We start from the raw sequence: 16,830 nt of genomic DNA, 5'->3' as shown, positions 1-16,830 counted from the left end.
CATCATTGATGACATCATCCATTAGTCCCTTTACTCTGCTCATTTCGCCTTGGCATAATTTAAGTTGATCATTATTTACTAAGCGTCTTGCTTACAATGCTGTTATCGCTAATGTTGCACTAGTTACAGAACTGTTAAGTCAAGTCATTTGCCACTGATACCCCATGTAATTATACAGTATCTACTGATATAAAGATTGCGTTAAACAAATGCAGCAATCTGGAAAGGCAGCACGATTATGGTAAACCACTGTAAAACAACCAACTCAAAAAACAAACACTATTGCTGTGGCACACCTGTGAAAGGGCGAGATTTTGATCGATACCTTATATCTATTGATCCAAACCTCGTTCTGGTCGACTGAACCTTTATTGCCTGTCTTGGAAGGAAACAGTACACCTATCTGCAAGTTAGTTCACCCAATAAAGGACTCTACTCTTAAAGATCACGGACAACTTCTAGGTTTCAAAAGTTTATTGTAAAGATATAATGAGCTGCAAATACAAGCATCTCAGAATGAGATTCACGAGATACACAGGTCCAATTACATACATGTGCTCTCGAAAAGCCCTCAGACGAGCAACAGAAATCACTAACACAAGTTCTAAAAATAGCAAAGCTATCAGCATAGACGCATATCTCTCCTTCATTTAGGTTGGAGGAAAACAAACACAGGTTAGGCGTCCCTACCCTGTTCTAGATGGTATCCCTACTTAACCAAATCCCAACCTAACAAAGGTGTCAGCAAGGAATGACCCCCAAGGGAAGTCACCCACTCTAAGTCTCTTGGTGAAAACCTAAAGTTCTCCAGTCATGACCCCTCACTGCCTACCCATCCGCTCTCTAAAGGGTCCTCAGGTCTCTGCTCTAACTCCACCCAGGGGTGCTGTCCCTAATACAAAACAGTCAACAACATTTGAGACGCCCCTTGCGAAACGCCTCTCACGTGGTGCAACTTCAGGCTTTTTCCATGATGCTTTGTATTGGGCCTCAGACGTTAGAGTTGACCTTGCTTCTCAGTCTCTTCTCCGGCCCGCTGATACCCCTTAAACATTCCAGAACCCTCCTCCATGTCTGGGCCGTCTACTGAACAGGCCTCTATTCATTCACTTATAATTGGATCCCCCCTTTCCTGTTGCAGACAGATATCTGCCGCCAAGAACCCAACTCTCATAGACTTCTAAAAAGGCTTGCAACATTTCTCAGCCCAGACATGTACGTGTAAATCAATGCTAAAACATTTCAGGCCTACAATATTTCACATTATGATTATAGCATTCAATTTCTTCATTTAATTAAAGCATGTTAAAACTCTTATTCTATTATTTAGAAAACATTACTCTAAATCATGGCCCATTAATGCAATGACCAAAAACGTTAAACAATCTGTGTCGTGAAAAGAAACACCTTCCCTTTTAGCTCCAGCTCTGGCCCTGAGGCCTACCCTGTTCTGTGTTTTACCACAGACCATCTTATATGTTAACAGCTACACGACATAGATTCAAAATAATCACGTCTAATAAAATCATATAATGTCACGCATTTCTGTATTAGTTCCACTTCTACTTAAATCTCTATATTAGCTATACATTTAGAATATAATTTCAGATACTATTAGCACTCATGGCATTTCTCTTCATGAATTATGCTCTCTATAGGTAAGTGTGATGTACTCATATATTTATATCAGTTTGCGCTCTCTCAGTTCCCCCCTTTGATGACCTCTCGGGGTCATCACTAACATTTAAACTGCAGTTATTGCTGGCATTCTCTGCGCTTCCAGAGCTCTCAGGCTCCTGTACTGATTATCTTGTATGGCAGCCAATCTCTGCAACTGTTCTCTTTGGGCCCTTTCTGACCTTCTTGCTCTGTACCATTTGAATACCCTCACCAATCCCCACAATATTATCCCACAGATCAATATTATGATGATAGGCTTTAGGATATACCAAATAAAGCTTTTGCCTAAGGTGGAAAACCACCCTCCAACTGTACTCATTCCGTGGCCCACCTTTTCCCAGACATTTTCTCTACTCAAGTCTTCGATCTCTTTGTGTATATTAGTTATGTTCTTAATAACTTTCTCAAGGGGTTTTGAAAGGTCTGGAATGTAAGTGCAACATTCCTGAACCTTCAAAGCCTTACAGACTCCGCCCTCTTTTGCTAATAAGACATCTAATGCAAGCCGATTTTGAAGAACCATAGCCCTTATCGATTGCATCTCTCCTTCTACCAGCATTAAGGACTGAGCAGTGCTGGCAGACAACTTGTCGACAACTGTTGCCAGTCGTCTAATTTTAACATCATTAAGGATTATCCCCAAAAGAGGGAACATAGCTCCAAAGACATCTCCAACCATTTCTGCATCTCCTAAATCTCTCCTTCCCCTCGATGATGTCTGGCCCTCAATGATCAATAAGTCTTGTGCATGATATATTTTGGGGAAGACAATTGCCAAGTAACATGATCCATACCAGTTGTCAGGTAGTCTCACGTAAGCATTTCTTCCACATACAAAATACACATTTGGAATTACTTGCATTCCCTTCAGGAAATCCTTAGTGTAGTACTCTAAATTAAAAGCATGTTCACAGTCAACTTCACCCACGTATACATTTTCATAATACGTTTTAGCTCGGTGAAGACATAACTTTCCTTTCTGCGCTTTATCTAAAGCTATTGGACCACTACTACCCTTTCTCTTGTGTGACTTCTCTTCCTCGGTCCAATCTAATTTCCCTTGTCCTGATTTTTTCAAAATCTTTTGTCTCCTGTAACGATCATCCACCTGCCCTATGAACTTTTTCTCGACTTCTGACACCTTACATGTCAGATTATTTCTACGGGCATGTGAAGTATCTAAGGTAATCCAAGGAATGAAGAACTTGGCCAATCTGTCTTCACTCTTCCAGTAATCCCATTTATTCATCTGCTTATAATTCGGGACTTCTGGCAACACAGAATCATAATTGGAGAAATAGTATTCAAAACTATCTCTCTCATAAAATATACTAAGCAATAAGCTACATGTAATGCCATATGTCAGAGGGAGGTGATGATATCGAATTCCTTCATCTACAGACGCAGGCAACTGCATGCAGACGTAGCAATCCTTAACCTCCATGGCATCCACGTATTCATACAAAAGTTTAGCATAAGCATTTGACCTAAAGTCTCCTTGGGACTCGTCTACATGTAACCTGCGGGCTTCTGCAGCCAATAACGCTTTCTCTTGAGTGTTTTCCCTTTTCTCACCTGCAACAGTGGGTGTAAGTGTTACTACAGAATTCGCATCAGTTACCTTTACCTCTTCCTCATGTCCCTTTACATAAGAAATTGTTACCACTAAAGCTATTAATATTATCACTCCTACTATTAGTGTACCTATTATACATTTAGCTCTGCGGTTCGGGGTGCCGGCCTCCATTTCGTCAAACAATCTAGCTTTTCCCTTTCTCTTTGCAAAAAAAAGTTCTTTTCCTCTCGTTCCTTTACAGTCTCTTTCAATCCTTTTTTTGTCTTTAGAATCCACACAGCTGGAGGCTGACAGCCTTTTTCGCAAAAAGTCCTTTCACAGTTCAAAAAGACAACCCTAGCCCTTCTCCATCCACTCAAGGGGTTCCCTAAAATTCTCTGCTTCCTGGGCGCTAGGTAATCTTCTTTTCTTCTGCTTGCTTTATTTACAAAGTCCTTTAACAATCGACTATTAGATTTGTGGTTGCAGCTTCAATAGCATAGTTCAATATTTCCATGCGAAGAGTATGCTCTTCATGTGCTGTTATCGTGGTACCAAAGTCGGGGAATTTCAATTCTGTAAGAAACATGTGTTTTAGCTTGCTGAGGCGGGGAGGTCTGGGGAGCACGAATGTTAGTGACCCTTCTTGTTCGACACCGGGTACCAACAGTTGTATTTCCACGGTGATAATGGGTTCAGAACTGGACACCACCACCGCTCGGATCCTCCCTGTCTCCGGTTTCACAGACATTTGTCGCCAGATATGTCCACTCAGGTGTGGAGTATCTTCTGTTAGGCACACGCACTCTTCTTGACCTTCTTCGGTCTGGTGCTTCAGCGCCCTGAGCACCTTCTTCTGGGTCTGAGTCTTCTGATATCGGAGGAAGGGTTGCTTCTGGAGTTGACCTCAGGCTAGAACTTCTTCTTTGCGGCCAATTTGCTTCTCCACGTGCCCTTCTACTCCTTCTCCTTCTGGTCTGTTCTCGCTCTCTTTCAGACCTGTCAGGGTCAGACTCGTACTCCCAGCTGTCTTCTCCTTCTGTAGCGTCTTCTGTTTCGCTGTTGTACTGACCGTCCTCAGCTTGGTCAGACTCGTTCCCTGCTTCCACTGGCACCTCTACAGCTTGGCTAGCCCCCTCTATGGCTTCTTGGTCCTCAGCTGGACGTCCATCCGAGAGAGGAGCTGTTTCCAGAGGTGCTGGAACCCTTTTCGTATGCGACGCGTGTATCCAGTTGGGCAGGCCTCCCACCTTTACAGCTGTACTTGTGATCAGGATGACCTGGTAGGGCCCACGCCAACGAATATCCAAGCAGCTTCTTCTCACATGTTTCTTCACCAGGACCCAGTCCCCAGGATACAGGTCATGGCAAGGGCCCTGGCACGCTGGAACCTCTGCAGCCTGCACCTGAAGGGACACAGAACGCATGGCGTCAGACAGCCCCTTACAATAGTCCAGGATCATATCATCTGTGATATTTAACAGTGCAGTAGCTGGAATAGATGGCAGTCTCATTGCTCTCCCCATTAACACCTCATGTGGTGACAACCCTGTTCTTCTGTCTGGGGTACTACGAAGGCTCATGAGTACCAATGGCAGGGCATCAGGCCAACTCAGGGTCGTTGAGGAGCAAACTTTCGCTATTCTGGACTTGATCGTGCCATTAATTTGTTCCACAATTCCTGAGGCTTCTGGTCGGTAACTGCAATGGAGCTTTTGGTCTATATTCAGTGCAACACAAATCATCTTCACAAGCTCGCTGTTAAAATGTGTTCCCCTATCTGATTCCAAAAAGGCCGGCACCCCGAACCGAGGGATAAGTTCTCTAAGCAGTAACTTAGCCACTGTGAGGGTGTCGCACCTACGTGTAGGGTATGCCTCAACCCATCTGGAGAACACACAAACAACCACCAGGACATAGCGGAGGCGGTTGCATCTTGGCATTTCAATGAAATCTATCTGCATTCTGTTGAATGGACCTCCAGACCTTCCTATGTGACTTAGTGCAACTGGTGTTCTTTTCCCTACATTCAGCTGCTGGCAGGTCACACAACGCTGGCACACTGCTTCTGCTGCTATTCTAAACTTAGGATTGTACCAAGTCTGTCTAAACACTCTCAGCATAGCATCTCTCCCTAAGTGTACGGGACCATGTATGAGTCTAGCCATTGGACTCACCATCTCATTGGGCAACACTGCTCTGCCGTCTGCTGAGACCCAAAAATGAGTCTCACCCATTACACATCCTGCCTTTACCCATGTTTCCTTTTCAGAATCAGGAGCATTTTCTTGCATGGTTGACAGTTCATCCCAAGTATCAACAGTTTCCAGTATCATGGCTAATTCAGTTCTTACATTTATTCCACCCACATCCACCTCTGTGAAAGAGTAACCTTGTTCTGCGCAATACCGCGCAACTTCATCAGCATATCTATTGCCTTTTGAAACAAAGTCCTCATTTTTGGTATGTGCGATGCACTTTACAACTGCGATACTTGCTGGACATTGCAATGCTTCTAACAACAGGCGCACAAACTCTCCATTGCGAATGGGAGAGCCTGAAGAAGTCATGAACCCTCTTTGAGACCATAACTGCCCGTAATCATGAACTACCCCAAACCCGTATTGGCTGTCGGTGTAGATGGTGACTCGAATTTGATTGCCTGCTAAGCAAGCACGTGTTAGGGCAATAATCTCGGCTACCTGAGCGGAGTGTACTCCTTCCAGGCACCCAGCTTCCACAACTCCTTCAATTGTACAAACAGCATAAGCTGCTCTCAACTGCCCAACTTCGTCTCTTACACATGAGCCATCGACAAAGAAAACTTCATCTGGGTCCGTCAGTGGCTCATCTACGATGTCGGGTCTGGGTTTGGTGCATAGTTCAGTCACATCGAGACAGTCATGGTCTGTATATTCATCATCATCATCAATATCATTTGGAAGTGGCATTAAGGTAGCAGGGTTCAAAACAGAGCATCTCTTGAGGGTCACGTTCTCTGCAGCAAGAATAACTTGCTCATAGCGCGTGAGCCTGCTGTTGGTCAGATGCTGTGTTTTGGTCCTGGTCATCAACAGTTCAACAGAATGTGGCACGCACACCTCTAACGGGTGCCCCATAACAATATTTTCACATCTCTCAATGCTGACACCCGTTGCAGCAACGGATTTGAGACATCCGGGCAACGCTGCGGCTACTGGGTCTAAAGTAGCCGAGAAATAAGCAACTGGTCTACGGGCATTCCCATGGATTTGGACCAACACAGACAACGCACAACCTTCTCTCTCACAACAGTAAAGAAAGAATTGTTTATTGTAATCAGGCATTCCCAATGCCGGAGCACGACACAGGTCCTCTCTCAGCTGTAAGAATGCCATCAAACAGTCTTTGTCCCATGGTACCGGATCACTCACCTCTTTGTGCGTCAGTTTTTGCAAGGGCTTTGCTTTCAGTGAAAAGTTCACGATCCACTGTCGGCAATAACCCACCATCCCTAGGAACATCCTGACCTCTCTCTGGGTCTGAGGCGCATTCATTTTCATGATCGCCTCTATCCTGTCTGGTGACACTTTTCGTTTGCCTTTCTCAATTCTGTGTCCCAAGTACTGTACTTCTGTCAGGCAGTACTGCAATTTTCCCGGGGATACCTTATGCCCATTGGCAGCTAGGTGATTTAACAAAGCAATGGAGTCTTCCCTGCAAGCTTCTTCTGTGTCTGACGCCACAAGGAGGTCGTCTATGTACTGGACCAGAACTGACTTCTGGGGCAGCACTAGACTTTCAAGATTTTTCTTCAGAAGCTGGTTAAAGATCGATGGACTCTCTGTATACCCCTGAGGGATACGACACCATGTTAGGACGCGATTTTCCAGCTTAAATGCGAAAAGAAAATGGCTATCTTCGTCCAAAGGGATCGAAAAGAAAGCCTGACAAAGATCTATCACAGTGAACCACTCAGCTTGGAATGGAATCTGAAACAGTATCACTGATGGATTCGGTACCACTGGACAACATGAAACGACTATGTTATTAATCTTTCGGAGGTCCTGCACTATCCGGAATTTCCCATTTGGTTTCTGCAGACCCATAATCGGGGAGTTACATGGACTACCCACGATTTCTTTCAGTATTCCCTGTTTAATCATGGACTCGATCACGGGTTTTATGCCTGCAATCGTTTCTGGAGTCAGTTTATACTGGGGTGTTCTTGGGAACTCAGCATGCGGTTTCACTACAATTTTCACTGGGTCCACCCCTTTGACCAATCCAATCTCTTCCCCAGTGAAATCCCATACCTCTGATGCCACTGTCTCTCTCAAATCCCAGGGAAGCTCGTCTACTGTCAAAGTAGGGTACAGCTCCACACATATTCTTGAGTTTGCAACTTTGAAATCTGCATCATCATCATTAGTCAATACCTCCACTCCCTGGGGTGTACAATATATAGTACAATTCAATTTGCACAACAGGTCTCTTCCTAGCAGACACACAGGGCTTGAATCGCAAACCACAAATTGGTGCTCATCGCTGTACTTCCCTATTTTCACCTGTACCGGTTCTGTCAATTGGCTGGTTATTCTCCTGTTTGCGACCCCTACCACCTGTATGGTCTCTCCAGACATGGGCAGGTCTGGAACTGCAGCTGATCTGATCGTGGATCTAGTGGCTCCTGTGTCCACCAGAAATGTCGTAGGGCACCCTGCTACTTCTGCTTCCACATAGGGTCCCCTCTGATCTACCTCTAAGGCTGCCCCGAGGGTGCAGTCTTCTCTTTCCACTCTCTGTCCGGTTAATGGGTCCACATAATAGCATTCTTCACCTTCCACAAACAGGGGCATTTGTCTATAGGTCTTACCCATACTCCCTACTCGAGGAGGTTGCGGGAACTGGGCTCGGGGAGGAGCCCCCCCCCCTTTGAGCACCTTTCCTTGGTATGGCGTCGCCCCTCTCATAGGTGCGCTCTGAACCTCTTCCTCCTCTATCTCTTGCTCTCCGATCTCCACATTGTAAGGGCACTCGCGTTTCCAATGCCCCAACTCGTTGCACTGGTGGCACCTAGTCGTTTTCTTCAAGGTAGCTATGTCTACTCTGGGTCTAAAGGTAGTACTCTCCTCATTACCCTTGTTCTGACTGTACTGCTTCTTACCTCCTGTACCTGTCCCTTGCTGCTGTTGTTGCGGTCCCCCCTTTCCTGCTGCCTGCAATTGTACCACCATCAGCTTCTCTTTTAGTTTCTTAGCCTTGGAGTCTACCTCATCACAGCAGTACCTGGCATATCTCAGTATTTCATCTAGGGGTCTACTTTGCCAACAAATCGAGTGTTGCTGAATCATTAAACTAATATCCGGTCTCAGTCCCAGGACGAACTTGGACACAAATTGCCCTATATCCTTTGGATCCATTACATCCAAGCCGCTATACTGTTTAAACGCTTTCAGCAATCTCTCGTAATATTCATGGACTGTCTCTTTGGGTTCCTGTCTCGTTCTGTCTATTCTGACCCAATCTATGTCTTGCATTGGCACTTTTTCTTTCAGCCAAGTCATCACTCTCTCGAATTTTGCCATCACGATCTCGGACGGCCCATTAGTCCTAGCATCTCTCTCTGGCTCCGTTGTGGGCCACTCAGCGCTAACCTTGCATGCTGTCCACAGATCTCCTGGTACTACAATGTCAAACAGCGTGTTCAGATCTATCCATAGGACTTTTGAGATCTTTACAAACCTCTCGACTTGCTTGTACCACTCCACGGGGCTCTCTCGTAACTTGGGGAAAGATGTGGTAAAAGCAGCTAAATCTCCCCTACTCCAAGGGACATGTACATAGCTCCCATTGGCAACTTCACGCAAAGGGTAAGCTTCTATTCCCTGCTGTCCTGGTGTTATACCAATCATGCTTCTCCTGCCGGTCCCTTTCTTGGACCACCTCTCTTCCCATTTATCTAGTGCCCTCCATGTCCTTATTCCAGTAATCAGTTCCCTTATGTGTGTTTTCAGCCCAATCGTTCTCCTCTCATCTAGGTCCCGATCTGAGTAATGTAGCCTGTGGTTACCCTGTAATGCTTTGGTTCTTGACAAGTCCACCATATATTTGCCTGCTAGTTCGACTAACTTCTCATGGACTGCTCTCGCCTTTCGTGTGATGTCCTTTGCCATATACAGTATTTCATCCTGTTCATACATTTCCATTCTTTCCAAAGGCAGGGTACCATCTACCATGTCATCCAGATCTGACCTTAAGCTGGAGACATCAAGTCTCTTGGCTTTTATCTCAGCTCGCAATATGTCTTTTGAAGGGGGCTCACTGGTCTCCCTACCATCCCAACTTCGAGCTCTGCGTTTGGGCTCAGGAGAATTAATGGGTGGCCTCCCTTGCTCCCATCTCTCCAGGTCCCATGCTCGGCCATCCAATCTTGGAAGGTGATGGAACACGGGCCTTTTATCCCTACTCTCTCTCTGCCTACTCTCGTCTTCTTCTCTCCTCTCACCGCACATCTCTCTGTTATTTTCCCTCTGGTCGCTACACTCCCTTTGCCTCGTATCGCTCAGTATCCGATACGATCCTTCCTGGTTCCCCATATTCCCTGTGCTGCGCTCATTTCTGTCATCACAGGGACTATGGTGCGACCTCTCACAACTCCCATTCTGTTCTCTGGTGCCGGGCACACAGTGTGGACACTTAAAGCTGTTCCTGTACTCTTGCGCTCTCCTCTCCCCTTCACTGAGTATTGGGCACGCCACCCCTCCACTCCCGGGGCCCCCGTTTTCCAGGTCTGTTCTACCTCCATTCCGGGCCCAATGGGTGACTCCCCTACTCCCTCTACAGTCCCACTCCGGGCTACTCTCCCCAGCCCCGCAGTGAGTTCGTGCTCTGCTGTCCTGACTTTCCCTTTCTGCTTCTGCAGCATTGATGCACTTTTGAGCCTTCACTGCCTCATCCCACTGCTTCATGTACTCATTTAGCTCTTGAAAGGATTTTCGTCCAGATCCCCTCAGATCCATTGGCCATCTGGGGCCCCCAGGATCTCCCCCTGGGTCCCCTGCTGTGTGCATCGGGGTGCTCCACTCTCTGGGTATCGGCATCTGACTTGGGGAATTAGTGGTATCGTTCCTCCTTGCCTGCTCTGCTCTTTCTCTGTCTTTCCGCTTCCGTTCTTCCCCTTTTGCTCTCTCTTGGTCATATATCGATATTATAGGACCTATGGTAACAGGTACCTGTAGTGCATCTGGTAATGGGTAGGATGTGGCGCTTTCCGTTTCCGGCGCTCTTTGTACCACAAACCTACCGACTACCTGTTGCACCTGACTAGGCTGGAGCAACTCTTTCTTTGGCTCAGGATCCCACTCTGAACTGGGAAGCGGTCTATGCTCTCCTGCATTGCCCCCCTTTTCTCCTTCTGTATTCTCGACCTCTCCCCCTGCTCTATTATACGGGGGTGGCCTGTCTGTCAGTAATCTGTTTATCAGGCTGTCCTCTGTTTCGCTCTCATCATCTTCTTCTAGGGGGCTTTTATTTACTGGCGCCTCTAACACTGGGTACAGTTTATTTATTTCCAAATTATGCACTCTCCATCTTTTAGCATCCGCATCCCACCTGGCATCCTGTACTGCCCTTACCGAGCGTTTCACCCTTTCTTGTCGTCTGTTCATATTCCTTTCATGCGCTGCCCTAAGCCATGCTTCAAGGGCTTCAAACTGGGTTGGTCTAGGCAAGGGTCTCTTTGAGGTCATGACTGATTTCAATCGATGTAACACCTCTAATCTGAACGTCCCGTACTTCGGGAACGTCAGTTCCTCGTTTCCTTCAGTAATCTTACTCCACTCTGATATCCAAAGGATCGTATGCAACCCAACATTTACTGCCATATAACGAGCTGGCGTACCCTCCGGCGGGGCTTCTTCCCCTTCGTACGATCCTCGCCTCTCTTTCTTAAACAGCGCTTTCAACCATTTAAAACACTTCATAATTATGCGCACAAAATTCAGCCTCGCTACTCTGTTTACTTCCTGATGACAATCCACCAATCCTGTCGCGGCTTTGCTAGCTTGGCCTATCACAGCGCGGTCTTTCTCCTGTCAGCCAATCACTTCGCGACCCTGTATGACGTGTTCGCTAGCTGGCCTATCACAGCGCGGTCTTTCTCCGGTCAGCCAATCACTGCGCGACACCACCTGACGTCTCTTTTCTCCGCTTCGCAGCAGCACCCCTCCTTTCTCAACTCGTCTCCCGGTTATGCATGCGTCCCATTCATACACTGAAAAATGACTACTTCCGACCAAGCGGTCACTTCTCTCGACTGTACGTCCACAGTCTATCTGTAATTGTCAACACAACTGCTCTCTGATAGGTTACTTACACACACAGTAACTTCCGACCAGCGTCCGTTACTCACGCACTCACTCTTACGTTCCCCCTATCTCGGTCTCTCGGGTGATCAATGGTACCTCATGACCCCCTTCACACTAGTTGACAATTACTCTGGGTGTCCGATACACCCGAACCACTTAAGCTCTCCTTGAACTTAAGATTTCCACCGGTTGCGCGCGCTCACAACCTGTTCCACAGTCACTCTACAAACATTCAACTCCGCCAGACATTACAACATAGATACAATACAAAAACACCGCAATCTAACACGCATAACCCTTTATACTCACTCTCGACCGATACTGCTGCTTTTTCTGTCTCACGTCATCCGGATCTTCATCTGCGGGCTGTTCTTCCGATCATCGATTTCTAGGGGCCTTGGGGTAAGCTAACCTGGCCTAGGTCACCGTCCTCAAGAAGGCAACCATCCTCTATAGCTACCAACTGAAAGGGCGAGATTTTGATCGATACCTTATATCTATTGATCCAAACCTCGTTCTGGTCGACTGAACCTTTATTGCCTGTCTTGGAAGGAAACAGTACACCTATCTGCAAGTTAGTTCACCCAATAAAGGACTCTACTCTTAAAGATCACGGACAACTTCTAGGTTTCAAAAGTTTATTGTAAAGATATAATGAGCTGCAAATACAAGCATCTCAGAATGAGATTCACGAGATACACAGGTCCAATTACATACATGTGCTCTCGAAAAGCCCTCAGACGAGCAACAGAAATCACTAACACAAGTTCTAAAAATAGCAAAGCTATCAGCATAGACGCATATCTCTCCTTCATTTAGGTTGGAGGAAAACAAACACAGGTTAGGCGTCCCTACCCTGTTCTAGATGGTATCCCTACTTAACCAAATCCCAACCTAACAAAGGTGTCAGCAAGGAATGACCCCCAAGGGAAGTCACCCACTCTAAGTCTCTTGGTGAAAACCTAAAGTTCTCCAGTCATGACCCCTCACTGCCTACCCATCCGCTCTCTAAAGGGTCCTCAGGTCTCTGCTCTAACTCCACCCAGGGGTGCTGTCCCTAATACAAAACAGTCAACAACATTTGAGACGCCCCTTGCGAAACGCCTCTCACGTGGTGCAACTTCAGGCTTTTTCCATGATGCTTTGTATTGGGCCTCAGACGTTAGAGTTGACCTTGCTTCTCAGTCTCTTCTCCGGCCCGCTGATACCCCTTAAACATTCCAGAACCCTCCTCCATGTCTGGGCCGTCTACTGAACAGGCCTCTATTCATTCACTTATAATTGGATCCCCCCTTTCCTGTTGCAGACAGATATCTGCCGCCAAGAACCCAACTCTCATAGACTTCTAAAAAGGCTTGCAACATTTCTCAGCCCAGACATGTACGTGTAAATCAATGCTAAAACATTTCAGGCCTACAATATTTCACATTATGATTATAGCATTCAATTTCTTCATTTAATTAAAGCATGTTAAAACTCTTATTCTATTATTTAGAAAACATTACTCTAAATCATGGCCCATTAATGCAATGACCAAAAACGTTAAACAATCTGTGTCGTGAAAAGAAACACCTTCCCTTTTAGCTCCAGCTCTGGCCCTGAGGCCTACCCTGTTCTGTGTTTTACCACAGACCATCTTATATGTTAACAGCTACACGACATAGATTCAAAATAATCACGTCTAATAAAATCATATAATGTCACGCATTTCTGTATTAGTTCCACTTCTACTTAAATCTCTATATTAGCTATACATTTAGAATATAATTTCAGATACTATTAGCACTCATGGCATTTCTCTTCATGAATTATGCTCTCTATAGGTAAGTGTGATGTACTCATATATTTATATCAGTTTGCGCTCTCTCACCTGCACCATCACAATGTCATTGTATTATAAACACAAGACCAAACCCAAGGGTTATCAGAAACCTGGGGTTGACAACACTAAAAGAAAATAGCCCCGGTACTCTACAAAAATCAATTAAGTAATGGACAATCAATGTCTCCATGAAACAGGGCATACTTTGAGGAGCAGACATGTAGCAGGGTATACAGGAAATTGAGTAAATATGTATAATTTGTAATCAACAAAGAGCAAAAAAAATGAACGACAAATAACTTTAAAATTACTGTGAAAATTGTTTGAAACATGATGTGCACAGTGAATTTGTAATATGTACATGTATGTGTCGTATATATATATATATATATATATATATATATATATATATATATATATATATATATATATATATATATATATATATATATATATGTGTGTGTGTGTGTATGTATATATATATGTCCAGATGTTTCTCTTGATATTTTTTTGTTCCCCCTCATTAGTTCCGGTTCCGTACGGATTACTGTATATAATTATAATGAAATGAACTCTTATGAGTAACTTGATTTTAACTTGTATTTTAGGAATTATCTGTCTTTAACTCTAGCACTTTATTGAGAAAATTGCACAATCACTATTTTGCACTTTATACATTTTTGGCAGACATTGTGACCAGCCCACTAGGGCTCTATTTAGAATTTTGTGACATATTGTCTTATGAATTTGGATCAATGCTGCTGCTTTGAATTTGCACGGATCGACTTTATTCATTATACAAACCGAATATATTTGATTATGAGCCATCGCTCTTGCACATAGATGAAACTATTTATCGTGTATATATATTGTCAATATATTGTTCTATTATGGTTTGTGATATGGAAAATTGCTTTTATATTTGCCAAAGCGTATATTTCCAACTACATTACTTTTAAAACACCATTATTTGATGTTTTGTAAAGACATGTTCTTATGACTTCTGTCGATTACATGATTGCAGCGTTTTACAACTCAGTATTTTTTCCATTTTCATGTCACGTAACTATGCACTGTCACTTTAAAAGTTCTGCTTACTGCTATGCAGTTTGTCTTGTGATCAAGCCTTCTCGAAGGCGAAACGCGTCATGGCGGCAGCGCTGGCTTTATTGGATTAAATCACTCTGCACCAGCACCTTTGGGTCGACTGTTTGTTGCTTTCTATCGGCATGGTATCCTGTGTGGTGTCCTGCAAGCGGCAAGTTTCTTCATATATATATATATATATAAATATATATATATATATATATATATATATATATATATATACACATACATATGAATAAACACACTTGGACTCGGCTTATGGTGTTCTCTGTGGGACTCTGAGAGCATGTTGGACGTTTTTTTAACTTTTGAACAGTTTTGAAGCAGCGCCAAGAGGCCAATAGAATTGAGCACTTTATAAAATTATAAATCAAATCATTATCAGAATTGTGATTTAAATTCTGACATTACAATTAAAGAGGGCTTTGAATTAGAATTATGTATACGCCAAACTTGACCTGTCTACGTGTTCCCAATTGGAAGTTACAGCTTATCAAATGTGATAAGGTAACTCCAGTGTTATGCCAAGAGAGAGGCAGGCCTAGCAGTAGTGAAAAATGAATTTAGGAGTTTTTCACTACCAGGACATATAAAACTGAAAAGTACATGTCCTACTTTTGAAGTACACTGCACTCTGCACCCTGACATCTGGGGTGTTCAGGGCTTACCCTGAGTGTGACTTATATGTATTAAAAAGTAAGGTTTGGACTTGGCAAAAGGTTTATTTCGCCAAGTCGAATAGGCAGTTTTGCAAACAGGCTGCGATGGCTGGCCTGAGACAGGTTCAAAGTGCTACTTAAGTTGGTGGCACAATGAGAGCTGCAGGCCCACTGGTAGCATTTAACTGACAGGCCCCATGTACATGTAGTACCACTTTCCTATGGACTTAAAAGTTAATTGAATAGGCTAAATGGGTGAAAGCCAATTCTACCATGTTTAAGTGAGATAGCACTTTAGCACTGCTAAGCAGTGGTAATGTGCACAGAGTTCTAAAGGTCAACAAAAGTGTGTTCAGAAAATAGGAGGGTGAGGGAAAAAGTTTGGGGATGACCCCGCAGAGAGGGTCAAGTCCAACATGGGAGGGAGTAGTAAATGGCAAGACACTAAGGGGCAGATTTATGAGGCACTTGCGCCACGTTTACGCCGCTGTTGCGTCACGCAAGGCGGCGTAAACGTGGCGCATCCCTATGAACGATTTACAATGTGACGCATCTAGGCAGATGCGTCACGTTGTAAAGCCCTGCGCCGCTTGTGGGCGTTCCGGCGCAGGGTGGGCGTTCCGGGGCAGGTGCGCCTCGCAAAAGTGGCTGAGTGAAATCTATAAGATTTCACTCAGTCACTTTCTGGCCAATGCTGCGTCAAAAGCCTGCGCCTGCTTGAAGCAGGCGTAGGTCTTGACGCAGCATTGTTAAGATGGGGCACCCCCGAGCCTTGCTGGAGCTGCGTCGCGCTTGCGACGCAACTCCAGCAATGCGTCACCTTTACGGCACAGATGCGTCACGCATCTGTGCCGTTTTTGTCCCATGGTGCGCCGCATTATAAATGCGGCGCACCATGGGTGGCGGAGCTGTGGCGCACTGTGGCGCACATTAACTGGCGCATCCCTGGGGATGCGCCAGTTAACATAAATCTGCCCCTAAATCGGCCAAGAGGAACAGGAAGTTTTCGTTCAGCACTTCTTTCTTCCTCTCATTCATCAATAATGTTGCTTCAGCCCCCTCACAAATGAACCAATGGTATTTAAATGGCCAGTGTGGAAGTCAAAGGATACACATAGGAACAAGTGGAAAAGACAGAGTAAGGGAAGTGTGCTGCAGAACTGATCATTTTCAGTAGGTATTATTGAGTTACATCAGCACCCGACTGTAATATAGGATCACAGATCACAAACATCATGCACTGATGACATGAGGAGAAATATTAACAAATTGTGCTCTAGCTAAACTCCCCACATCTAGCATTCCCTGTGCACTTCTAACCCTACTCCATTCATTAAGGTCAGAGTTGCATTCCCTCTCCATATATCTGCGATGTTCCTTTTGCATGGATTACAAGAGCTCTTGTAGAAAGCGTAATCTCTTTCTAACTAGAAATAAAAATGAAATCTACTTTACGAAAGAGGGATGCCGAGAAGTAGCAACCCTGAGAGCCGATGAGGTAATTATGAAACGGCGGAAACAAATGAAATTCGTACAAATAAATGAAGCTGTGGCTCGACTAATCAGCACGCATTGATACATTCAATATTATATTTATGGCACGTGTGTACAGCGTAGGTTCATGCGGACCGGTTCCTTGCTTTATTGTTACTCTCTTTC

This window comes from Lissotriton helveticus, chromosome 5_1 (assembly GCF_964261635.1).
Source record: "Lissotriton helveticus chromosome 5_1, aLisHel1.1, whole genome shotgun sequence".
Taxonomy (NCBI): domain Eukaryota; kingdom Metazoa; phylum Chordata; class Amphibia; order Caudata; family Salamandridae; genus Lissotriton; species Lissotriton helveticus.
This window is presented reverse-complemented; position numbering follows the sequence as displayed.